Below are 27,445 nucleotides of genomic sequence, written 5' to 3'. Positions count from 1 at the left end.
TCGCCAATTTTGAGTAGAGAAAGCAATGATCGTCTACATGGTGCATGTTCAGACAAAGTCTGCCCTTGTCTGTTGTAATGCCTTAAATATGCATATTGCATCATTGCACTAAGCTTCCCAGTTAAAGCCTTGATACTAGTAGTGTAAAAAAGTGGCACAGCACAAAGAGACATAATACAACCTGACAGAGCCTTTGTGACCACACACGTGATACCAATACCACGTGCACTCAGAGTCTGTGGTGTCGATACATTTTCATTTGTCTAAGCATTGTAAGCCGCTGTGGCTGAACTCTGGTCCTCTCGTTATCAGAGCAGCACAGTTCAGTGAGTAATGGGCAGAGCCAAGCAGTGGCAAAGTGAATTTATGTCACAGCTCCAACACAAGGAGACGCTTTTGGAGTTCTGCCAGAATATTCTTTGTCACCACTCTAGCTTGGTATTCCTGAGTATTTCCCTTTGCTCTAGTCTTAGACTGGAGTTTTGCTGGTTATGTGGGAGAGAGGGCAAGATAAATGGCACTTGAAGCACTTCAAATAGCTTATAGTTGGTAATAGTAAACTTAGTCGTGTTCCCAGAGGTGTCATTAGACTGCGCCCTGGGTTCAACAATGCAAGCCTTTGTCCAGAAGAAACCACTTGGGCCAAAAATGCCAATTAAGCTGCTAACATCTTAGGTGGTCCACTTGTATATAAAGGAATCACTAAGCAACTGAAAAGTGTTGGGTATATATTTCAAGATGTTTTAATCTATTGTAATAATCCTTGTCAAATAGGCAGAGTTAGCTTGTATGTTCCCCTGTTTAAGTATTTTTATTTTAATAATTAGTTCATAAAACAAAAGACAAAAAAGCAACATTAGATGTAATTAAAAAAAGAACAGAATATCTAGTTTTAATGAGATTTTCTAGTCCAACTGGGTTTGTCCTTAAAGATGCAATGCTGACAAAGTTAGATGTATTTTTACCTGCCATCTGAAAGTGTTACAGAGGTCAACAGAGAGGTCAAGACCACACTGATGGCACAGCTGAGTGTTGCCACAACTTGCTGACGTGGACACATAACTGTGACAAATGACATGATCCAAAAATAGCATCGTGCTACATTTGTGTTTACATATGCATATTAGCCATGTGCTTTCTAGTGTATCACCATGTGTATCACAGAAAAGGATAGATTGTCTGTGTCTGAAACTCTGCTGGGTTTTGATGTGGGGGTTAAGTCAATGGTCAATGGACACAAGTTAAGTCCCACTAGTTAAATTACTTGGGGGACTTAACTTGTGTCCGACTTTGTCTTATTATTTACCCTGGTTAAAACTGAATAATCAAAAGAAGTAATTTGGACTTTATTTGTAAAGAATTCACTAAAGCCCTCCTGATGTAATGACATCTCCCATAAATGCTTAATGTACAGAGACAAGCTTTAGGGGTTTTACTGCTTGCTATGACAAAATGCCAGCATGTTGCAAGCTATAATTCTAGTTTTACAGAGTAGTGAAAAAAATGGAAATGAGTGTTCTTTGGCCTGCAGAGGAATGTTAAAAATGCTAATGAGTTAGCTGCCTGCCTGCCTGTCTGCTGACCTGCAGCAGGTTTAGGCTCAGCTTTAAAAGTGGAAGGGTGCACTGGGCTGCACTTTCACTCACTGCCCCATCTGCCCAGCACCTGCCAGACCTTTAAATCCATTAGAGCGAACGCAGGTCTTATAGGCACACATGGCACGAGGCAATCAATTCTGCAAATAAAAATAGACAGCGGGAACTCTAGGGACTGAATACTGAATGGGAAAACATCAAAGGCAGAACTATACTAACTCCAAGCCTTTTATTTCTGGGAGATCCACCTAAGAGAAAATAGACTTTTCCCATGGAATTATCTGAAATACTTCTGGTGCAGATCACAACTTCAGAAGATTCTAATTAAAATAAGACACTGCTTTGACGTAAATAAAAATACAAAGCACATACTAAATACTTTTGCTTTGAAGCTGTGTAAGAGGGAGGAAGTTAGTGGATGTGCTATTTCTGATGTGGGATTTCTTGACCTCAAAACACTAGTTTTCACTGATTAATTTATTCATTAATAGAGTCAATCAATTATTAAAACGAAACCACCTATCCCTTAATTTATACTGTAATCTGGTAGGTTAAGTATCTTTATTTGTACCCTTGGGTAAATTGGTTTGCAATGATTAAGAGACAGCAAACACACACGCACAGAGTATAAGATTCTTATACTTTCTGTGTTTTATTAATCCATTATGTCTGTGTTTCTGAAACACAGACATAATGGATTAATAACATTTGCGGCAGTTATAAGTGTTATATATACAGGAAACTGCTGTAGTGTTGTCAATCCAAGTGCAAGCAGAAGCCCCATGTTTCGTTAAACTGCTATTTTCTGTATTTCACTGTTAACTAGGTTTACAATGCAAACTAAAAACAATACCACAGCAGTTAATATGGAGAAAATGTAAGCATTACAATCTAATCGTCATTGTCAGAATTAGTTGCTAAAAGTGTTTGTCTACTAGGGTAGACAAACACTGGCTAGGGTTGCAAAATGTCCACAGAAATGATTGTGAATTTAAGGGAATTCGTGGACATTCATGGGAATAAGCAGGGAATAAAAACTTAACAGGGAGTACAACCTAAAATTATGGAAATAAACTTAAATATTATGGGCTCTCATAATCACAGCCAAGAGTGACATCCTTAAAAAAGTTGTCATTGTCAGATGTGACCACTAGGGCTTGATGAGGAAGACGGTTTTAAGTACAGTAACATAAGGAAATGAAAGCCGCAAGCGTCATCCATTGTGTGTGTTATCTGAGAACTAAGACAGCAACACATTGTACATGGCCAATGCTGTGCTTAACCAGTGCAAATTAACACAATTGTCAGTTAAATTTGCGGCTCTGCCGTACAGAGACCATGACACTTAGAATACAAATTTGAATAACTTTTGATGCCCCGGTGGTGTAAATGATTTTCCCCAAATATGAGCTTGATCGGGCAATCGCCCCTAGGAGGAGTTCGTTAAAGTGTGAAGCGTAAAAATTTGGTAATTTGAGAGGTTTTCCCATAGGGATAACATGGGATGTTTCTGTCATTGCTACGGCTACGCAGTACAAAATATGACTTTGGCTCCCATACTTTTATGATCTGGATGCTAAATTAGAATTTTGTGCAAAATGTCATGTTATTTGGAAAAACTTGTTTATAGGCCACTGTAAACACATACACCGTTTAACAAATCATAATAATTTTAATAACTTTTGATGCCCAAGTGCTGAAGATGATTCTCATCCAATTTTAGGTTGGTCGGGCAAACGCCCTAGGAGGAGTTCGTTAACGTGTGAAACATAAAAATGTGGAAATTAGAGTGATTTTGCGATTTTCCCATAGAGATAACATGGGAGGTTTCCGTCATCACTACGCCGTAAAAATTAGGGCATATGTCTGATTGCCAAAATAGAATTTTGGGCAAAGTTTTGAACATTTACGTAAAACAATTTTTTGTCCGTCATTGTTAATGTAAAGGTCACTACTCACCATAAACTGGTCCAAACTTGAAAGTTTAACAACTGATTAAAATTTGGTCTTAATCAGACTCGTTTTGTTCAAATGGGAGACATTTTCAGATTTCCAATATCCCAAAATAAGTTGTCCAACTTTGCGGCTGCACCGCACGTAGACCATAAAAGTGATCCCAAAACTTTGAATAACTTTAGATGCCCCACTTGTCTAGAAGACGTACACCGATTTTGAGGTTCGTGGGAGAAACGCCCTTGGAGGAGTTTGTTAAAGTTCGACGTGAACAAAATTGTTGACTAATTTGCCTTCGGCAGTGTTGCGGGAGCAATAGGCTGCTAGGGCTCGGGCCTAATAAAAGATTTCACTGTTGTTTAGTCACCGTCTCAATAATTGCACATTATTGTTAAATCGTGATGTTTTTTCTCACAATAATGTCATAATGTGACACGAACATATGACATCGTGGCATCTGTACCGGAGACTACATCGGTGTTTACTTAAGTAGGTGTTTATGCCTAAATGCTAATGCTAACCTAAAATAACTGATGATTAAATCAGCACTACAGTCCAACTTATTTTGTTAAGTGTCACATGGTGTTTTATCTGTCTCTCAATGGTCACATCTGAGCACACACGATCGTCTTTTGGGATTACAGACAAAACAAATGACAGCCCGGTGACTGAACAAGTTAAACAGTGACCTTAAAGAGGAGAGAGATGATAAGGACTAAAGTCACTGAGAGCCGACTAGTTTCAGACACACTGCAAAACGTTCAATATCTAGATTCATAATGATGGAGGAATACTGTTTTGTATACTTTGAGTAGTTTTACATTGATCGCATTCTTGGGAGGGGGAATACATTCATTGTATTCATTAAATGAGTGAGTCTATTTGTTCAATTACGTCGAAAATGTTATATACAAAATTCAAATAACTGATTTTGTTGTTGTTGTGAATGTCAATCAATCAAATCAACCTTTATTTATAGAGCTCTTTACAACACTGAAGGTGACCAACGTACTTCACAATACAAATCAGGGCAATACAAAACATAAAACTAAGTAAAAACATATGGTATAAAGTAAAGTGTCACTACATCGAAAGCCAGTTTGAATAAATATGTTTTAAGCCTGGATTTAAAAAGGCTATATTCTGACGGTGTGCATGTCGTAGGGCGCATGTGTGCATGTCGTAGGGCGCATGTGTGCATGTCGTAGGGCGCATGTGTGCATGTCGGGGGGGGGCGTGTGTGCATGTCGTAGGGCGCATGTGTGCATGTCGTAGGGCGCATGTGTGCATGTCGGGGGGGGGCGCATGTGTGCATGTCGGGGGGGGGGCGCATGTGTGCATGTCGGGGGGGGGGCGCGTGTGTGCATGTCGGGGGGGGGCGCGTGTGTGCATGTCGTAGGGCGCGTGTGTGCATGTCGGGGGGGGCGTGTGTGCATGTCGTAGGGCGCATGTGTGCATGTCGGGGGGGGCGCATGTGTGCATGTCGGGGGGGGCGCATGTGTGCATGTCGGGGGGGGGCGCATGTGTGCATGTCGGGGGGGGCGCATGTGTGCATGTCGGGGGGGGCGCGTGTGTGCATGTCGGGGGGGGGGCGCGTGTGTGCATGTCGTAGGGCGCATGTGTGCATGTCGGGGGGGGCGTGTGTGCATGTCGTAGGGCGCATGTGTGCATGTCGTAGGGCGCATGTGTGCATGTCGGGGGGGGCGCGTGTGTGCATGTCGTAGGGTGCGTGTGTGCATGTCGGGGGGCGCATGTGTGCATGTCGGGGGGGGCGCGTGTGTGCATGTCGTAGGGCGCATGTGTGCATGTCGTAGGGCGCATGTGTGCATGTCGGGGGGGGCGCATGTGTGCATGTCGTAGGGCGCATGTGTGCATGTCGGGGGGGCGCGTGTGTGCATGTCGGGGGGGGCGTGTGTGCATGTCGGGGGGGCGCGTGTGTGCATGTCGGGGGGGGGCGCGTGTGTGCATGTCGGGGGTGCATGTCGGGGGGGTGCATGTGTGCATGTCGGGGGGCGCATGTGTGCATGTCGGGGGGGTGCGTGTGTGCATGTCGGGGGGGTGCGTGTGTGCATGTCGGGGGGCGTGCGTGTGCATGTCGGGGGGTGTGCATGTGTGCATGTCGGGGGGGGGCATGTGTGCATGTCGGGGGGCGCATGAGTGCATGTCGGGGGGGCGCATGTGTGCACGTCGGGGGGACGCATGTGTGCACGTCGGGGGGACGCATGTGTGCACGTCGGGGGGGGCGCGTGTGTGCATGTCGTAGGGCGCATGTGTGCATGTCGGGGGGGGCGCGTGTGTGCATGTCGTAGGGCGCATGTGTGCATGTCGTAGGGCGCATGTGTGCATGTCGTAGGGCGCATGTGTGCATGTCGGGGGGGCGCGTGTGTGCATGTCGTAGGGCGCATGTGTGCATGTCGTAGGGCGCATGTGTGCATGTCGGGGGGGGGCGCTTGTGTGCATGTCGTAGGGCGCATGTGTGCATGTCGGGGGGGCGCGTGTGTGCATGTCGGGGGGGGGCGCGTGTGTGCATGTCGGGGGGGGCGCGTGTGTGCATGTCGGGGGTGCATGTCGGGGGGCGCATGTGTGCATGTCGGGGGGGCGCACATGTGCATGTCGGGGGGCGCACGTGTGCATGTCGGGGGGCGCATGTGTGCATGTCGGGGGGGTGCATGTGTGCATGTCGGGGGGCGCATGTGTGCCTGTCGGGGGGGCGCGTGTGTGCATGTCGGGGGGTGCGTGTGTGCATGTCGGGGGGCGTGCGTGTGCATGTCGGGGGGTGCATGTGTGCATGTCGGGGGGTGTGCGTGTGTGCATGTCGGGGGGGGGCATGTGTGCATGTCGGGGGGCGCATGTGTGCATGTCGGGGGGCGCATGTGTGCATGTCGGGGGGGCGCACGTGTGCATGTCGGGGGGGGTGCATGTGTGCATGTCGGGGGGGTGCATGTGTGCATGTCGGGGGGCAGTTTGTTCTAGAGTCTGGGACCAGCGACAGAGAAAGCTCGATCACACCAGTGTTTGAGTCTGGCTCTGGGGACGTTCAGCAGAAACTGATTTGTCGACCTTTGAGCCCTGCTTGGGTTTGGAGCCGACAGAAACTCGGCCAGATAAGGAGGTGCCAGAACATTTAAAGTGTTAAAAACAAAAAGGAAAATGTTTTAATCAATTCTATTTTTTTTCATGGGGACATTTCCATGGATTTTCTGCTCATTTTCCACCTGACTGATGATATTCATGGTTATTTATTTCAACCGGACACAATATGAAATGCCTTATGCGACTCTAGGCATGATTTATTCCTGGTTTGTATTTAGTCCAGTTGTTGACCTGGTTTAGCCCATATTTGGCTCGAGCCTCTTTCATGGTCATTCTTCCACAACGCGGGCATTTTTGACCCCCTGAACATTGATGAATGTCACACATGGGGTCATAGGTCACACATGGGGACATAGACGTGATCGGCTCGGCCCGAACTCGGATAAAATGGAGGTTGCGAGAACGCCCGTCGCAACAGTGCCGACTAGTTCAAAAAAGAAAAAAACATTAAACTCTTACTCTTTGGCCTAGGCACATGCAACTTGGGACAGTGATAGAGCTACCTTTGACCTCTGACCTTTGACAAGTAAAACACACCTGGCAGCATCGCTCTATGATTTATAGGAGATCTTCTACTGAAAGTGTTTTTCAGACTTCCTATAAGTGATCTGTTCTTCTGTATCTACCTCTGTATCTACCTGCGTTGCACCAATGAAATTTCCCCATGTGGGACAATAAAGGAATATCTTATCTTATCTTATCTTATCTTGATAAACAGGAAGTCAGCCATCTTGAATCATAGTAACGCCCACACGTTTGACTTTTTTTTTTTCAAAATCGTACTTGTCCTAGGTTTTTTGTCCGATCGGGCTCAAACATTTGAACATTGAAATTTAATAAATATTCAAAAAAAAATTGATATTACGTACGATCTCTGCGTAACACGCCCTAAAAAAAAGACTCAATTTCCTGTTTTTTCAAGGACAAGTCACGCCTAATGGAAATGATCTACGGAGCTCATATTTCACTCACTAATGCGTTTTTATGGTCTGATTGGAAATAATTAATACCATGTAACAAATTTACTCTATAGTGCCCCCTAAAACATTGTGTGAAAAACTCAACATTGTCTGATTTGTTTGAAACTCATGGATTATATTGTCCTCAAGACACCATGAAAAAAAGTGAATTGCAGATATTGTGTATTTTCACAATTGGCCAGCAGAGGCGCAATTAATGCCTTCACTTCCTCTTCCTCTTATTTTGATGGAACATTTCTTCTCGTGCCGTGGTCTTAGCATTAGCGTTAGCGGCGGGTCTCTGTTGCTAGGTGACGGAGGCACAGGGAGGAGGGGGTTTAAAGAATAAAGTCTAAACCGATAAAGTCTGAAGAATAAAGTCTGAAGAATAAAGTCTAAAGTCTAAAGAATAAAGTCTAACAGAATGCAGTGTCGGGGCAATCGCAATCAAAACACAGTCTGAGGACTGTGGTCTCTGAAACAACAAGGCCGGTGCAGTGCCACACACAGATGCAACACTTGGATGCCAATCGCCATTATAGTACAAAACTGTGAGGAGACCTTGCTCAACACCCGGTCTGGAGAGACGGGAGATGGCGGAGGAGAGTGGATCGGGGATGGAAGACGTTCTGGACGGCGTGGAGGAGCAGCCTTTTCTGCCTGCACGTGCCCGGAAACGTAAAAAGTCCCTTAGCTCGTCCGAGGGTTCTGGGAATGAGCAGCAGGATGAGGCTGAAGCTATTGATATCCGGGGTGAGAGCAGAGACTGTAAGGTGATCATAAAGCTTGCACAGGACAGTGCATCCTTTAAGGAGTGGAATTCAGTGGCATTGTCAAAGAGCCTAACTGTAGCTGTGGGAGTGATCAAGAGTGCGAGTGTCCTTAGAGATGGCTCGCTGCTGGTCGTGTGCAAGGACGCGGCTCAGCAACGGAAGGCGATTGGAACTAAACGTCTGGGTGGAAAGGACATTCTTGTGTCTAATGCTGAAAGAAACACGGTCAGAGGAGTTATCGTAGGTGTCCCTACGGCGACGTCTGTGGATGAAGTTAAGGAGAATTTGACGGGAGTTACGGTGGTGGACGCTAGGCGTTTGAAGGTGACCCGGTCTGGGGTAAGATGTGACAGCTTGTCGGTAATGGTAACACTTGAAGGGAGGTGCCTGCCTAGTAAGGTGTTCATTGGGTACATGTGCTATAGCGTCAGGCCATATGTTCCGCCGCCCCTGCGTTGCTTTAAGTGCCAGCGCTTTGGGCATATTGCAGCGGTCTGTAGAGGGAGGCAAAGGTGTGGTAAATGTGCAGGAGATCATGAGTATGGGAAGTGTGACGTGGGAGCAAAACTGAAGTGCTGTAACTGTGGGGAAGAGCATAGCTCTGCCTACGGGGGATGCAGGTTTAGCAAAAGAGCTGCTGAGGTGCAGAAAATAAAGGTCTCTCAAGGTATATCCTATGCAGATGCAGTCAAGAAAGTTTCAAGTAACGAGTTTAGAGTAAATACAGAGAGAGGAGCCAGCGCTGCTCCCAGCCAGGGCGAAATGAGAAAGGCCAGCGTGGCTCCCAAGAAGTGTGAAGGTTTCAAGAGTGGAGGTCCCAAGTGTGCAGGTTCCAGAATTAATGAGAATACCCTGGTTGTGGATAGAGAGGATTTTGTACTCTTCATTGTGGATGTTGTAAACTGTGCTGCTCAGACTCAAAGCAGAACTGAAAGGATCAGGATCATTGCTAAAGCTGCAGGGAGATTCCTTGGAACAAAGGAGCTTGATTGGGCAGATATGGAAAACAGGCTAAAGGCGCTAAATGGGAGTCGGAGTGATGGGGGTCTGCTTGTGGGGAGTCAGAGTGATGAGCTGGGGGTGGTCTCCTGTCCTCGCCCAGTCTCGTAGACGCACGGCTACCAAGCAGCGACATCAGTGGACATATTAAAGCCTATAGAATGAAGCCTGAAGAATAAAGCTGTACGGTGGAAGCACCGAACGTCAAAGAAGGAGAGGAAGATGAAGAAGAGTCTCCCTGGAATAAAGCCGGTTGTTGTTGTTGTTGTTTTATGGCGGTTGGCATCCAAGTGTTGCATTACCGCCAGACTTTATTCCTCAGACTTTGTCGTAGTCCTCAGACTCTGTCGTAGTCCGTAAAAGAACTCCTTCCATTGCTTTGGTGTTACAAAGCCCATGAAGTCATGATATGTCTTTGTGAGAGGAGGAGGAGGAGGAGGAGAAGGAGGAGGAGGAGGAGGAGGAGGAGGCGTCGTCGTCGTCGTCGTCGTCGTCGTCGCCGCCGCCGCCGCCGCCGCCGCCGCCGCCGCCGCCGCCGCCGCCGCCGTCGCCGTCGTCGTCGTCGTCGTCGTCGGCGTCCGAGTGTTGCATTACCGCCAGACTTTATTCCTCAGACGTTTCGTAGTCCTCAGACTCTGTCGTAGTCCGTAAAAGTACTCCTCCCATTGCTTTGGCGTACAAAGCCCATGAGGTCATGATGTGTTTTTGTGACTAGAATAGTTGTTGTGTCAGAGACCAACCGGCTTTATTCCAGGGAGACTCTTCTTCACCTTCCTCGCCCTCTTTGACGTTCGGTGCTTTGGACGTACAAAGCCCATGAGATCATGGGACGTCTTTGTTGTTTTACAAAGCCCATGAGGTCATGGGACGTCTTTGTCGTTTTAACCTTTAGAAGTACTTCTTCCATCACTTTGGCGTTTTGTCCTTAGAGATGGCTCGCTGCTGGTCGTGTGCAAGGACGCGGCTCAGCAACGGAAGGCGATTGGAACTAAACGTCTGGGTGGAAAGGACATTCTTGTGTCTAATGCTGAAAAAAACACGGTCAGAGGAGTTATCATAGGTGTCCCTACGGCGACGTCTGTGGATGAAGTTAAGGAGAATTTGACGGGAGTTACTGTGGTGGACGCTAGGCGTTTGAAGGTGACCCGGTTTGGGGTAAGATGTGACAGCTTGTCGGTAATGGTAACACTTGAAGGGAGGTGCCTGCCTAGTAAGGTGTTCATTGGGTACATGTGCTATAGCGTCAGGCCATATGTTCCGCCGCCCCTGCGTTGCTTTAAGTGCCAGCGCTTTGGGCATATTGCAGCGGTCTGTAGAGGGAGGCAAAGGTGTGGTAAATGTGCAGGAGATCATGAGTATGGGAAGTGTGACGTGGGTGCAAAACTGAAGTGCTGTAACTGTGGGGAAGAACATAGCTCTGCCTACGGGGGATGCAGGTTTAGCAAAAGAGCTGCTGAGGTGCAGAAAATAAAGGTCTCTCAAGGTATATCCTATGCAGATGCAGTCAAGAAAGTTTCAAGTAACGAGTTTAGAGTAAATACAGAGAGAGGAGCCAGCGCTGCTCCCAGCCAGGGCGAAATGAGAGAGGCCAGCGTGGCTCCCAAGAAGTGTGAAGGTTTCAAGAGTGGAGGTCCTATGTGTGCAGGTTCCAGAATTAATGAGAATACCCTGGTTGTGGATAGAGAGGATTTTGTACTCTTTATGGTGGATGTTGTAAACTGTGCTGCTCAGACTCAAAGCAGAACTGAAAGGATCAGGATCATTGCTAAAGCTGCAGGGAGATTCCTTGGAACAAAGGAGCTTGATTGGGCAGATATAGAAAACAGGCTAAAGGCGCTAAATGGGAGTCGGAGTGATGGGGGTCTGCTTGTGGGGAGTCAGAGTGATCAGAGTGACGAGATGGGGGTGGGGGTGGTCTCCTGTCCTCGCCCAGTCTCGTAGACGCACGGCTACCAAGCGGCGACATCAGTGGACATATTAAAGCCTATAGAATGAAGCCTGAAGAATAAAGCTGTACGGTGGAAGCACCGAACGTCAAAGAAGGAGAGGAAGATGAAGAAGAGTCTCCCTGGAATAAAGCCGGTCACAAAGACATATCATGACCTCATGGGCTTTGTAACACCAAAGCAATGGAAGGAGTACTTTTACGGACTACGACAGAGTCTGAGGACTACGACGACAGAGTCTGAGGACTACGACAAAGTCTGAGGAATAAAGTCTGGCGGTAATGCAACACTTGGATGCCAACCGCCATAAAACAACAACAACAACAACAACAACAACTTTGGCGTTTCTAGGCCCACGAAGTCCAAGCGCGTTAGAACATCCTCTTGCTCCTCATCCTCGGCTCAGTCTCCAACACCCCCCACCTCTATAAACGTTTACCCAGCCCTGTGCTACATAAGTAAGCAACCACAGCCTGACACAAACCCTGTGACTGGATCGCCAGAACGTTCCGCAGATTGAACTCCCGCCCATTATTCCGAAACCACAAGGCCAACTCGGCCCTTTCCCTATCATAAGCCTCACAGCAAATCAGCACATGCTCGACAGTCTCTGGCACCCGACAGTGACCACACAGACCGGTCGGATGTTTGCCTATCCTACTCAGTGACCAATTGAGTCCAGTATGGCCAATCCTCATGCGGGCGAAGGCCCTTTCCTCCCACGCGTTCCTGCCCATAGACCCGCAAGGACCCACACTACCCTGTATGTGATAGAGATGCCGTCCAGTAACACAGTGGCTCCAAAATTCCTGCCAAAGGCCGACCACATGACTCTTGATAACGAGACTTGCCCAACTCAACCGCCACATCAATTGATGGCCGCCGAAGGGAACGTTTAGCCAGTGCATCAGCCATTTCGTTACCATCCACCCCCACATGCGCAGGGACCCAAATGAAGGAAACCCTCACATCCTTCCTGGACAGGGAGAGCATCAGACAGAAGATGCCATTCAACACATCCTGTCTGCAATCCGATTTCCCAGATTTAATGCTTTGCAATGCAGAAAGGCTGTCAGAGGCCACCACAATGCCGCAACACTGCAAAGCAGATTCCGCCCATTCCAACGCCAACCGTATCGCTATAAGTTCCGACGTGAAAACAGAAAGGCGATCTGTCAACCTCTTCTTGACCGCTAGCCCCAGGTCAGGCACAAAATAAGCGGCGCCAGTACGCCCACTCTCAGGATCCCTAGACCCGTCGGTATAAATAAACACATCACCTGAGTGCTTATCGATGATCGCTTGAACGGCAAACTGCGTGCCCTCCCAGCGACTCCTCTAAGCTTGCCATGCAAGCTAACATCAACAGGAGCCGGGACAAACTTCCACGGAGCTATAGCAGACAAAGCCACCGACGGGCTCACACGCAGATCACCAACCCCCGCAAGCCGCGCCTTCGCATTTCCTACCTGGCTGAAAACCATACCGCCAGCCTCACTCTGCCCCCCATCAACCCTGAGAAAGTCCCTCACCGGGTGAGAGCTCGTATGACCTTGCACATTCACCCAGTAAGCCAACAGAAGTTCTAGCCTCCGGAGCCGTAACGGCAATTCCCCCAACTCAACCTGCAGCGCCGAGACAGGGGAGGTCCTAAAAGCCCTACAGCAGATGCGCAAGGCCTGGGCTTGCTCCACATCAAGCTTCTTTAAGTTAGTCTCAGCCGCAGACATGTAGGCTATACAGCCATAATCAATAGCCGCCCTCATGACGGCCCGATAAATACCCAGGAGCGACCTTCTGCTGGCCCCCCAGTCCTGGCCGGATAGACAACGAAGCAAGTTATTCACCCTTTTGCATTTACCACTGACCTCATCAATGTGCTGACGCCAACTAAGCCTCTCGTCAAAGGTGACCCCCAAGAACCTCACCTCCCTGACCTGTTCGAGCACCTGCCCATGCAGTCGAAGGGAGACGTCCCTATGCCCATTGAAGAAACAGATCACTTGAGACTTCCGTACGGACAGTTTAAACCCCCACTTCAGGGTCCACTGCTCCACCTGCTGTATTGCCCTTTGCAGTTTCGCCTCGTAAAACCGGAGATTCCTCCCTCTCACCCATAGAGCGCCATCGTCAGCATAAAGGCTCCTCCCAACAGACCCATCCACGTCGTCAAAGATGTCCTTAATCATAACATTGAACAAGATAGGGCTACACACACTCCCCTGCGGGATCCCATTCTCCACCCCATAGACCCCAGAGTAAGCAGCGCCCACTCTGGTTTGGATACGCCGGCCAGACAGAAAGCTCCGGACCCAGTTAAACAGTTTACCCTTCACACCACACTTCCGCAGCTTAATGAGGAGCCCATCCTTCCAAACCATATCGTACGCCTTCTCCACATCAAAGAGCACCGCAATAACCTTTTCTTTCTGAGCCCTGGCCAGCTGGATATCAGATTCCAAACACAACACGGAATCCATGGTGTTCCTGCCCCTACGGAAACCACTCTGGTGCGCAGGAAGCAAACCCCGACTCTCCAAGAAGTAATCCAACCGCTCGGTAACCATGCGCTCCATCGTTTTCCCGAGCTGCGACGTCAAGGCAATCGGCCTATAACTTGAAGGGTCAGACGCTGGCCTACCCGGCTTCAGAACCGGCACCACCGTAGACTGTTTCCACGCAGATGGAACACAACCTGAATCCCAAACACGGTTGAAAAGACCCAGGACTAGCCCAAGCGTGTCATCAGTCAAATGAGAGAGCATGTCATAGCACACCTCATCTTTACCCGGGGCTGTCTGTTTCGCCTTAGAAAGTGCTCTCCTTAGCTCAAACAAACTAAACGGAAGGTCAAGGTCATCTTGAGTCGAAGGCTGGTGCCCAATCAGCTCAGAATTCTGGGCCAAAGTACTCTCCCTGTAGTGCCTTTCCGCAGGTGAGAGATTGTCAGAGCTGTCCACCGACACAAAGGTGCTGGCCAACAGTTCAGCTTTGTCAACGTCGCTGACTGCTTCAACACCATTCAGTATTAGGACCGGGGTCCCATGACGGCGCTCAACCCCATGCATCCGCTTAATCATCCCCCAAACATCCCCGAGACGCGTTTCTCTCCCAATTTTGGAACAATACCGCCTCCAATAGGCACTCTTGGCCGTTCTCACAGTTTTCCGCACAACAGCGCGGGCCCTCTTGTAGTCAATGAGGGCACCCTCAGTGTGGGCAACCCTTAGCCGGCGAAACGCCGCATTTCTCGCCCTAACAGCATGACCACATGCTTCAATCCACCACGGCACCCGCTTCCTATGTCCACTACCACCACTCTTAGGAATCGTGCCTACCGCTGACTGCGTGATGAGCGAGACAATTGCACTATTGAGATCATCCACCTGAGTCAATCCTCCTTCCTGCAGAACCCTAGAACCATCATCAGCTTTCCTCAGGAAAGCCCCCCAGTTCGCCCTTGCCAACTGCCACCTCTGGATCCTCGTCCCCCTGACCATACAGCTCCCAAAGCCAATCACGGTGCGGACTAGATAGTGATCGCTACCAAAAGAAAGATTACCAAGAACCTCCCAACTACAAACACCAGCTAACTCCTTGGACACAAGTGTAAGATCTATTGCACTTTCCGCACCGGTCCCCATATCATAGCGGGTCCCACCCCCATCATTCAGACAAACCAACTCCCTTTGATTGATAAAACCCTCTACCACCTGCCCATACCTATCGGTACCACTACCGCCCCACAAAGCGCTATGCGCATTAAAATCCCCACACCACACGGCCTTTCCCCGAACATCCTTACCGATACTATGCAAGGACTCTAACGTTAACTCACCACACGGATTATAAAGGTTAACCACAGTAACAGCTTCACCACCCAGCCAGACCCTCACCGCCAGGGCCTCCGGCGCTTTACTCACACTGACAACAACGTAATTTAGGTCACATAACGTGAGGCTTGTTCAACAAGGTAGAGACAAAATGCTTAAATTCCTGGCCATTAGCACGAAGACTACGCGCATTCCATTGCAAGACAACCACCGCCATTATGAGCCCCCGGAACCTGACGGCGCATCGGGAGCCCCCCCCACTCCCACTGCCAGAATGGGGCAGGGCGCCCTCCCGCAGCGCATCCTCTATCTCCGTCCACTCGGGGCCCCCAGCTCCAAAGTACTTCCCTGCAGCCTTAGCGATGATCTTAGTCTTTTCGGATCTCTTCTTGGTTTGCCCAGTACAGTTAATCACTTCCACTATAAAGAGGAAGAAATCTTTCCTCTTCACAACCAGTACATCCTCCGCACCCACAGGGCCTCTGCCCGTGGAAGCCACACTCACAGGCATCCCAGTGGGGACCTCCCCCTGGCCGCGGGCAACGCTGCCCCCTCCCCTGTCGCCTTGGACACCAGCAGCACTGGCAGCCCCCACTGCATCCACCGTCACCTGACTACCAGACACCTTCTTGACCGCATCCGCGTAGGATATGCCTTGAGAGGCCCTAACTTTTTGCACCTCAGCAGCCCTCTTGCTGAACACGCATCCCCCGTAGGCAGAGCTATGCTCTCCCCCACAGTTACAGCACTTGAGTTTTGCTCCGTCGTCACACTTCCCATACTCGTGGTCTCCTGCACATTTACCACACTTCTGCTTCCCTCTACAGACCGCTGCAATATGCCCAAAGCGCTGGCACTTGAAGCAACGCAGGGGCGGCAGAACATATGGGCGTACGCCATAGCGCATGTACCCAACGCACACCACACGAGGCAGGATCCCACCTTCAAATCTAATCATTATCGACAGGCTGTCACACCTTACCCCATCCCGGGTCATCTTCAACCGCCTAGCATCCACCACCTTAGCTCCAGTCAAATTCTCCTTTATGTCATCCACAGATGTCGTCGTAGGGACGCCTACTATAACTCCCCTAACCGTGCCTCTTACAGCATCAGACACAAGAATGTCCTTCCCCCCCAGACACTTAGCTTCAATCGCCTTCCTTTGCTGAGCCACGTCCTTGCACACGACCAGCAGCGAGCCATCCCTAAGGACACTCGCATGCTTGACCACTCCCACAGCTACAGTCAGGCTCCTTGTCAACGCCATCGGATCCCACCCCTTAAAGGACGCATTATCCTGCGCGAGCTTTATGAACACCTCACACTCTGAACTCACATCCCCGACATCTGCAACCCCCTCGCCCTGCTCCTCACTGAGAGAGCCCTCCATAGACGAGCAAGAAGACGCCCTACGCTGCACAGGATCAGTGACTCCAGGGGAGTCCTCCCCGCTGTTCATATCGTCACCGACCAGGTCACGCTTCCTCTTCTTCTTCCCCGTCATACGGACAGAGGCGTTCCTCTATGTTGCCGTAATATCCAAACTGTTGTCGTTGTTGTTTTTTATGGCAGTTGGCATCCAAGTGCACGAGGTATTGTTGTTGTTGTGTTGTTGTGCCACCGGCCGCAGTTGTTGTTTTTCCGGTTGGTCTCTGAAACAACAACAACTATTCTAGTCACAAAGACATATCATGACCTCATGGGCTTTGTAACACCAAAGCAATGGAAGGAGTACTTTTACGGACTACGACAGAGTCTGAGGACTACGACAAAGTCTGAGGAATAAAGTCTGGCGGTAATGCAACACTTGGATGCCAACCGCCATAAAACAACAACAACAACAACAGTCGCGTGGGTGGCGAGATCGATCAGCGCCGCTACCGCGGCTTTAATTATTCTTTGTGTCTTTTTCAACTATAGGTCCAAAATCAATTGCCCCATTGGGGACGAAAATAAAATGAAATTGAGATTATACATGAAACTGTATAATTTCGCAGTTGTTATTTTGGAGATATGCAAAACTAGAATAGCATCATGTTTAATTAAAATTAAAATGAACTAAAAAGAGACAGAAATGTAGTAATCCCCCAAACAAGAGCATAAAGACCTATTTATGCACTTTTGTGGTTACTTTTACTGTCACAATAAAAGTTTTGTTCAACATTTACAGGCCAATTAGCAGATCATAGTCAATTCATTCAAATTTCTTACAGCAAAACGACGATATCCAACTTCATTAGGCGCTTGAAAATCACACACAAAGATAGGCGAGTTATCTAATGTTAGCAATGACCCTCAGTTGTCCGTCTAGATGGGCATAATGCATATAGAAGTTTCTGCAACAGGCACAATGCATATACATCTCTCTGCTGTGAGTGTTTTAAATAGATTCCTGCCTAAATTACGCTTTTTTTCATTATGTTGTCTCAGCGCCAAAGGGTAGACGCTATAGCAACCGGTGTTATGACATTTATAGAGCCCCAAGTCAAGAAAATTAAACACTTTCTCCAAATGCATCCACATAGAGCCAGGATTAGTGCAGAGTGCAGACACTTGCAAGTTTGATTGATCTAAAGTGTACACTCATGTAAAAGGAAGTCAGTCCAAGTTATCAAAATGAATGCAAATAGTTCATACCAGTTTAAGAAATGTATTATGTTTATTATTTGTATCAACCAAAAGTAAGTACCGAAATTTAGACGATGTTTTTACACATTTATCCCAAAGCTTAAGTTGCATATACAATATTTTATTTAATATGTGTTAGTCACAGAGGCTTGCGGCTAAAGACTTGTGTACATCTCTGCCACCACGTAGCCCTTGTTGAAGTATTGAACATACAATATATATCAGACATATAAATCATCATATAATGCCTCAGATCAGTCAGTTACCAGCGTAGTGGTATTGAACACTCTCTCAAATAGAGGAGAACAGTTCAAAATATAACTATACAAAGCATGCAAATGTGCATTTCTCTAAATGTGGGAACTATTCATATTAATTTCCAAATAAATTGTCTCAGTCAGCCTGGGGCGGGCACATGCCTGTCTATGCAGATGAAGCGATGGATTAAATATATTTCAGCCTGTGTGTCAGAAGATGAGGCTCTGCCAGACACTTGGAAAGCTGCTGTTTCATTGGGGATCAGACCTGTGGTCTTACACCTCTTGTTTGTGTCAGGTATAGAAGCATAGCTGATGGGCCGATGGGCTCTGGGATCAGATTGTGCTTTAGCGTAGTTGGGTGCGTCGCTGGCTGCCTGGAGCGGGGGCATCCAGTGGTCAGCCGCTGCTTGTAAGAGAGTGCATGTGTGACCATTAGTGGTATTGGTCATTTGAACAATGCCAACTCAGGCTGAGCTCAGGCCAAAACCGCTATTTAAAGCTGCTTTCACGGGTGAGCTCAGTTATGAGGTTGTCAATAATATTCCTGAAAACCACTACAGCTAAAGGACACTAGATATAGGTACATGGATGATAGTATTACATAAGGGTGGGCGATATTGACGCACATTCTATTTTTTTCCCATCATCCAAATATGCACCATATTATGATTATTGATTGATTATTATAACAATCCATCAGAAATGAGGTAAAATGTGCTTGTTTAGGTTGAGGTTCAAGTACACAAAAATATTAACTGTAAAATCGATGTAACTGTAAACAAATTATTCTTCTAAATGTTGACTAATGGGCTTTGTCGCTGAAATAAATAAATCATTCAGATGGCGATGTGTGTGTGTGTGTGTCTGTGTGTGTCTGTGTGTGTCTGTCTGTGTCTGTGTCTGTGTCTGTGTCTGTCTGTCTGTGTCTGTCTGTCTGTGTCTGTCTGTCTGTGTCTGTCTGTCTGTGTCTGTCTGTGTCTGTCTGTGTCTGTCTGTGTCTGTCTGTGTCTGTCTGTGTCTGTCTGTGTCTGTCTGTGTCTGTCTGTGTCTGTCTGTGTCTGTCTGTGTCTGTCTGTGTCTGTCTGTGTCTGTCTGTGTCTGTCTGTGTCTGTCTGTGTCTGTGTAAAAAATAACTACCACAGAAAAGTGTCACTTTGTTTTCCATGTAGGCGTTTCTTTCTGTAAAAGTGTGTGGCCTGTAAATGCGTGTTTGACTAAAGCAGGATGATCCTCACCGGCTGTGCATGAGCAGCAAGGTCGCTCCACATCAGTGTGACACATTCTCACGGCTCTGCTGTCAACATGACAGATGTCTGCCATGTTTGCAAGTCATCTCTTCCTCTGTGCCCTCACACCTTCTGCCCGATTACACAGCTCATAAACAAGACACACAGTCATACAACAGTTAGTGGAGTTAGTGAAAATAAATATAAAATCAGAACGCGATGATGTATTTAATTTTTTGTAAATAAGTTGTCTGACCATGTGTACTAAAAGGTTAAATGGAGCCATGTAGGAACAGGTCAAGCGCAAACAGAAGAAACTTGAGTCAATTTGTAATAGAAACCTCTCCCCAGAGCAAATCAATCAATCCCAACCACCCCAGGATGCCACAAATCCCTCTCACTTCATTTTCATATGTCTGACTGATCTGTCTATCGATCAAAGACCGCTCTGCCAACAAACACACCTCAGCAGCAAAGCCCATGGAGTGATTTGTTTAGCCAGATGAACATAGATGGGTTAGTGCTGTACAAGTATTCCCTGTGGATTACAGCGTGTGACCAAAGAGCATGAGAGCGCTGCTGTGAGGAGGAAACAATATAAGCTTTAGTGGAGCCAAGGGAGCCACACACAAAAGGCAAACACAGAACGGGTTAACCGCTATAGAAGGCCAGAGTCAAGGTGAAAACTGGATTAATATCCCTTCAAGCTGGCCAAATAGCTGCGCCGCTGCCACAAGACATTAATTATGGGCCCTCTGCACAAATAAGCTGAAAAAAGAAACCCAATCACCATTGGTGGAGGACAGTGTGTGAAGACTCGAAAAGTTAACATCTTCAATTTGTGTGTATTGCTTTTGTGTCTTTTTTTTATCATGTCCTGCAATTAATTGAAACACACAAACACACACACAAAAAAGAAAGCAAGAGAACGTTTTTACGATTATGAGCTTATATTCTGTATCTTTTTATCGTGTGCTTTGTCTGAATGTAAGAAATACATATGCCACACAAGCAAGGGTTAAAGTGGAATTTGGGTGGTGGTGGAAAGCTTTGTGTATTTTAACCAGCATTACACACTGAAGTAAAAAACAACAACAACTGTATATGCGGTATAGCCCATAAACCCATAATAATGCTTGTAAATTGAGGATGTACTTGAATTATAGCAACTAAAAATAACAGCAGGCATAAGTGGCAGCATGTGTAGAATAATGGCCAATATTATGCAAAAAAAAAAGCATCTTGAAAAGCGCCTGGCGTCAGCTCACTACACCTTTAACCTTTATGGGAGGAGGAGGATTATTATGGCAGATTGGATAGTATTTTCGTTTTGGCTGAACTCTTGGCAGCATCTTCTCACTGGATTTTAACCACACCTCATTTACCTGCGGTTTACGCCTTTACCAGGACCGAGGAGGTGGGTGATTACAGGGTGATCTGTTTTGGCTTCAGCGCGGACTAAAGACTATAACGAAGATTTATGCACAGTGCGCAGGCTTTATGTTTCCGGGTGGCTATAAGGCCAACTCTGGACCTTTAGTTCTTCTTTATTGGCGAGCTGATACACTGTGCTTTGTTTGGGTCAATGTAGGCTTATGTCGAGGTTATATGAAAAACTCCCGTCTGCTCCAGACTCAAGCCAAGTCTGATGGCAGAACACTGTGAAAGTGAAAGGCAGATGGCGCGAAAACATGAAATAGTTCATCATTTAACAATTGAGTCACACTAGGCATGTGTGCGAAACTTCATTAAATGTCAAATGTGGTTACCGCGGTTGCTTGAGTCCTTTTGCGGTGATAATAGTACTGCAATATTAAGGTTCCTGCGAGGACAAATTTCCCTACAAGGACAATAAAGTGAACCATACCATATGTACCCGTTAAATAGTAGATTGAGCATTAGATAGTACGGGGAATATGTAAGCAGACAGGAAGGTGCACTACTATAGAGGAAGGGGCTGGCAATAGCAGGCTCATTATCCTGCAGCACCTTGGGGGATTGATTCTCTGGAGAGGGCATGCAGCTTGAGGAGAAGTCAGTGTTATGTGCAGAGGCTCAGGTGTGCCTGAGGTCGGCGTTGCCACTGAATGTATTGGCTATTAAAAGGAAGTGGTTGGTGGGAAAAGAAGAGTGAATTGGCGATGGCTCCAAGAAAACAAATTATATGTTCACTTTATAGTTGATGTTATAAAATACCAATCAAGAAAGTGGCTATTCCACCTCTGTTTATTATGCCATTTGAAGTGAGTCAATACAAGTCAAATATAGTATTGATAGTCAAAAGTGATGGAAAAAGTGGTTGCATAGGTTTAATGAGTTCTTCACCTTGAACAAACTTGCTAATGAAGTGTGAGACGTGGATTGGACTGAGAGGAAAGATTTAGGACTTTAGAGCAAATGGTCAAAATGGTCAATCAGCCATTCTGCTGTCATCAACAATATAGCCACGTTTTGGCTCTGGTCCCCATCACCGGGTCGCCTTGGGGCTCTTTGGCCTACCTTACCATGTGGAAGGCCTGACTCCAGGTCCTAAACAAAATGACCTCTGTATCTCTGCCGTTTACCCTGGGACTACCTATGGCACCATACACTGGCTGCAGAGGATGGTGATGGAAGATTTATGGACTTCAAAACAGCAGAGAAAATTCAAAATGAGAAAATGTCCGTTATCGAGGAGATTCAGAACGAGAGTGTTTTTGACGCTCGGAGGGAGAAGACTTTCTAAACGAGATTCATCAAACTAGCGTGAATGAAGCTAAATACTACTCCAGGTATGTTTTTGATGAGGGAACAGTGTTAGAACAAGGTTAAAAGCTCCAAAAAGTCAATTTTGTATAATATCTGTTCTGTAAGTCATAAAGCCAGTCTCTAAAGTTTGCAAAAAGACGTTTAGTAATTCTAAAAGGTTTTTGGCGCTGTGAGACGTGGCTGAAGCTAGTCAAGTAGAAGAAAGTGGAGTAGAGAAAGAACACTACAGCAATAGAAATTCATCTTTTTACTTTTAGTAAAATTATTACTTTTTTTTTACATATGTATATGCCACTAACAACATGAAACTGTTTTATGTTTGCTAATGTCTGCCTCTGTAGTCATTTAAGTTACTACCTAAGCACTTCAGTCTACTATTGAGAACAAAACTATAAGACCAGATCAGAGAGAGTTCCGTACCTTACAAACTTGATTTTGGCCAGCTAGTGTCCAGTGCATGGTCCAATGCACTTCCAGTCCAATTATAAATAGCCTAGCCGCAGGGTTAATCAATCCATACAGTTATTTGGCCTGTGATGAGCTTGTGTTGCATAACTGTGAAGTTCTGCAACATCAGATAGTCAGCGTGGCCAAAAAAAACCACAGCAACCTTCAGCAAAGCAAATGGCTTCTGATCCGGCCCCAGCCAGCTACATCTCTGTTCCTGCTGTTTCCAGACAACACTGGAGATAATACACAGAGCGGATGTTCCAGCGATTCTTCCCATTTAGTCTTGGATTATGAAATGAGGATGTAAATAACACAGCCCCCTTTTTATTCCCGCCGAGGGTTGATAATCAGGACTTTACATCCCCACAAGTAACACAGGAGGAAACACGCAGAAGGGCTCTGTGTGAAACCTCATTTGTGTCTTGTACATTATTCTAGAGATGAACAGTGAGATTATAGCCATGAAACTGGGATTTTTACAAAACATTCATGCAACGTTTGCATTGGCTGAGCTGTGTTTATGACGCTTGCCTCGTATTGTAGTACAATCCAGAAATACATCCATGAAAAGCACAGGAAAACAACAATGAGAACAACAAGGACAGACTAAGAAAGCAGTTTGTTATTTGTCTTCTATATCTGCCATTTGCACCTGAAGCAGCACAAAAAGAGAGCATATATTATCCTTATTACCTAATTATCCTTGTTAATTAGGGCTGGGTGATTTGACAAAAAAAAATCCTCATATTGACCTCTAACAATTTACCAAATAAAACATTTTTCAATATGAATTGATCATTGCCATTTAACATAAAAAAAAATATTTTCTTTTTCTTTTGCTTTTACTGACAAAGTGTTGGCTGGACCTCAATTAATAATAATAATAATAATAAAATAAAATGTGATTAATTGCACAGCCCTCCTCTTAATACATGAGTAAAGGCAGAAAATGTCAACCAGAATAACTCAGAAGGGTTTCCTCTCGCTGCATGTACAGTAAGTGGCTAACAGCTCTTTCTTCTGTTAAGAACAGGAACTTGCATGGTGGAAATACGTTCCCTCGACCCAAGCTAAAGGATGTGGACTTTTAGAGCCATTTGAAGAGGGATTTATTTTAACTTTGACTGCAGGAAATATAACAAAACAATGAAAGCAACTAGATTTCATTTTTAAAACGTCAAAGCTGTTTCTATCTGTTCCCAGAACGCAGATTGTTGAAAAGTTGTTGTTTCCAGTTTTCCAGTGGGTCACAAGCTGCTGACAGCAGCGTTTATAAGCTAGAAGTGCAAAAAGGAATGAGAGTGAGCTGAACAGACCTGTATGGAAATCGCTTTTGTAAGGAGCCACAACCAAGCCCTCGCACATTCCTGTCTCCTTCTCGAATTTCTGTCCACAGGAGGGACAAGAGCAATCCTCGCTGCTGGTTTGAGTAGTATGTGTTAGTATTTCCACCACTGCCCACATATACACTCTGCAGGGAGCGCAGGCCTCGGACCCACCTTTGTTTTGATTCTTTTGAGAGCGCGGTTCTGTAATCTATTCCAGAGAGCACGACTGCCGACCAGACAAACAGCAGAGCAGACAGGTCCGAACAGCTCTAAGCATTCCGCCTCTCATGGCACCAACACATCACGTTCCACAGTTCCACATTTCATTATGGAAACTTCTGTGGCCTTTCTTTTCAAAGTAACTCCAAAATTTATGTGTCGAAGGAACTATGCAACAAACAGGATCAAACTAATCTTGTTTATTTTGCTGATACAAACATCCAGACATAAACGCATGCATATTGTCATAAGAATGCACAAGAGTTTTGATGTTTTGCATTTTCTATCCAACAAAGTGGAAGTTTGTCTAGTGTTTTGTCTTGCAGTATTCTAATTTCAAGGCTTTCAGTTTAACAGGAGCAGACACTGTCCACACTGTGATCACTGCATGACAGAAGTTCTTCTTTACAGCTGGATGAAATAAAACAGTGTTACAAACAAGAGGTTCTAACCATATTTGAAAAAACTAGCCGTGTCTAGTGACCACTAGTAATGAATACTATCCCTGAAAGCAACAGTTTGCACCTGTCCCATCAGTGAACTCCCAGTGTCAGCGAGCTTTCCCTCTAACTCACACATAATTACAGTGTCCCAGTTGTCGCACATTTTTTGCAAGGTCAAGTTCCTGAAACTTTGTGGCAACTGAGGTGGAATGGAGAGAGAATTTTCGTCTTTGTCTGTCCGCATTTACTCTGTGACCCACTCTGAAAGGGAATTACATCACCTCCATTGTGGCTCTGAGCCCTGTGAGTCCTCCATTGGTTGGGACAGAGAGAAGTGTCTGATCCGCTCAAAGCCATAGCATCCCCACAGTTAAGCAAGCAGGAAGTACACACATAGTCACACCTCATTACAATTAAAGCCATCAGACTCCAGAACCATCACCTGTGGAAAGACACTTGTCAGGCCTGAACACTCGTGATGGAAAGAGAAAAACTATATAGAACTGACCACATTATACATTATAAACCTCTGGCAGTGAGATACACCAAAAGATCAGAAGTATAATATCACTCAAGGCACTAAAAGGGTTTGTTTTTTCCTTGATTATCTTCTACATTTGTTCTGCACAATTGAGTTGCTTGTGAATCCTCTTCTTTAGATCTTGACCAGGAGTATTTGTTGCCTACATGTTTAAGGAAGTAAAACTTTGCTGAAAATGTACTAAGTGCAGTTATTTTTAGTAACTTACCTAACATGTTACTAACCTCCTGAAATACTATTGTGGGCCCTTTTAGGCAAACAAACTGGCCTTGTGTCTGACACTGACAACACACATCAGATCAAGGACTCTTGCACCAACAAGTTTCATAATCACCCACACAGCAGTTTTCCAAAAGGTGAAGTCAGAGCAATTAAAAAATCTACTGAAGTACTGTAGTTAAACCAACAAATTCATTAAAACCTAATCAAAATGTACTTCGCCATTATTACTGTATAGTGCAAACACTTGATTTAGGAGTTCCATGGCGACCGTTTACCATAATTGCAGCCCACAAATTCCATTGCAGCAAATTATGAATGGCACAATGCTCCTCTTGTTGTCTTTTATCTTTGCTCAAACTAGTCCATTTGAGCCAATTGCACTAAGTTGGGACGATGCATAAGCCAAAAGGATGCATGGATTACAGCGTTTGATGATAAAATATAAGCGTGTCTATTGCTTCTAGACCTCTGAAATATACTTTGTGAATGCATGTCGGCTTGCTGCTTTTACCTGAACAAAAAACAACCAAGTTTTTCAGTTACTTGCAGTAGATTAATTCTAAATGAAGCGAGTGCAAGAGTCAGACAGCTGTGAAGAATGGCTTTGATTTAGCCAAAGAGAGCAAAGCTGAGATTAGGAGCAGGCCTAGTAGTAAAGTGACAACTGTGCAGCTTTATGATCAGTCATGCCGGCCACCTAAGCTCACCAAGAATGACGAAAATCTTCAATCTGGTCTGGTCTAAAGCTTCTTGAGTCATGACAGATTACTCAACCTTAACAAAGTACTGTGAAACACAGAGGATACTTTCTGTTTGAGAGTGCCATGTTAGCTCTGTAAATACTCTCTCTTTTACAGTTGTCTTCAAAGCTGATAAGAACTCCTTTATAGCTGTGTAAAAACCTTCTGACTGCCCTTATAAAACACATTATACTCGTTTGTTCTGTCCATTCTCTAATGCTAAATGCTACATATAGCCGTCATGCAACCATCACTTTGACCAGAATGTTAGTAATAGATGGATCATAAGTCTTTTGGCCTCATCGAACACTGTGAGACCAAATAATACCCTGTGTTCTCCTCTTTTAAGCCCGGTGTGATGTTTCTGCAGAGGATGGAGCCTCACGTGTCTGTAAACAAACCAGAGCTCTGGGCCTGGCAGATGTGGCACAGGGAAATCACCAGGGAACTACCACCACCACAGCCACAACACGAGTGCCACAGAAGAACGGGATCACTGTCCACTGACTGCACGATGCCACTTGTAATGTTCCTGCTAAAGCCCTGGACGATGCCCTTGACGTGAGGCGCGTGAGGGGCGTGGGGGGGGGGGGGGGGCGTGGGCGTGGGGGGGCGATCGTGGCGAGTCTTTCTGCCCAAACACTCAACTAAGCATGTGATTCTATGACAGCGACACCATTACTTCAAACACGAGCGCACATATTGTATTGTATAGACCCAGGTTTACTCACGATTACAGCCCGCACATGACAGCACGCGTCCCCCTCCGTGTCCCCCGCGTGCGTCCCCCTCCGTGTCCCCCGCGTGCGTCCCCCTCCGTGTCCCCCGCGTGCGTCCCCCTCCGTGTCCCCCGCGTGCGTCCCCCGCTCACCTTTCCTCCCTTTCGCCTCCAGCATTTGGATGTCTCACAATGCCGCGTTTCCCCTTTTGTTAAAGTCGCAGCACGTCCGTCCGTCTGATTCACAAAGGTGAAGTTTACAGCGCGTCTTCTTACCTCCGCGTGAAACGTCCGCGCGCGGCCGAAATCGAAACAGCTCCAGTGTCTTGGACTGAACGGCGACTTGAAAGTTGCACAGAAAGTTGTGCTTTGCCTCGCTGCGCTATGCAGCTGCGGGAGGATGAGATCATTCAGCCAGGCAGCCTCCCCACTCTCTGCCCCGGAGTCTCGCGAGAGGCTCCGAGGGGAAAGGCAAACGTTTCCGTGGCAACCGTGCTCACCTGTGAGGGGAGATCTATGGGGGTGACAGTGGGCGGGACGGGGGCAAGTGTGGGGAAGACCCCCCACTCTGAGGACCTCAACACTGCACCTGTCATTCTGCCCCATGGAGCTACACGTGTGCTCCACTTCAGACCTGCTCACTCACAAAGTAAGCTACCACCTTTAGAACCAGAGTAAGTAAGCTACCACCATTAGTTGGGCAAGTAAACAACAACATTGTATTTACTAGGCCTAGTAGAGGAAATTGATTCGGTTAATAGATCACAT

General features: G+C 46.4%; 1 protein-coding gene across 1 annotated transcript in view; it reads right to left on the bottom strand.

The window, feature by feature from the left end:
• LOC140371099 (signal-induced proliferation-associated 1-like protein 1) overlaps nucleotides 1-27,105 on the bottom strand; it is a 45,397-nt gene extending 18,292 nt beyond the window's left edge. The window contains exon 1 of the mRNA XM_072458400.1: nucleotides 26,954-27,105. The gene's annotated coding sequence lies outside the window, so the exon portion shown is untranslated. The remainder of the gene's footprint in view (nucleotides 1-26,953) is intronic.
• Between the last annotated feature and the right edge of the window lie 340 nt (nucleotides 27,106-27,445).

This window comes from Eucyclogobius newberryi, unplaced genomic scaffold (assembly GCF_026437365.1).
Source record: "Eucyclogobius newberryi isolate DKJ021-1_F unplaced genomic scaffold, fEucNew1.0.hap1 SCAF_21, whole genome shotgun sequence".
NCBI classification, from domain to species: Eukaryota; Metazoa; Chordata; class Actinopteri; order Gobiiformes; family Gobiidae; genus Eucyclogobius; species Eucyclogobius newberryi.
This window is presented reverse-complemented; position numbering and strand designations above follow the sequence as displayed.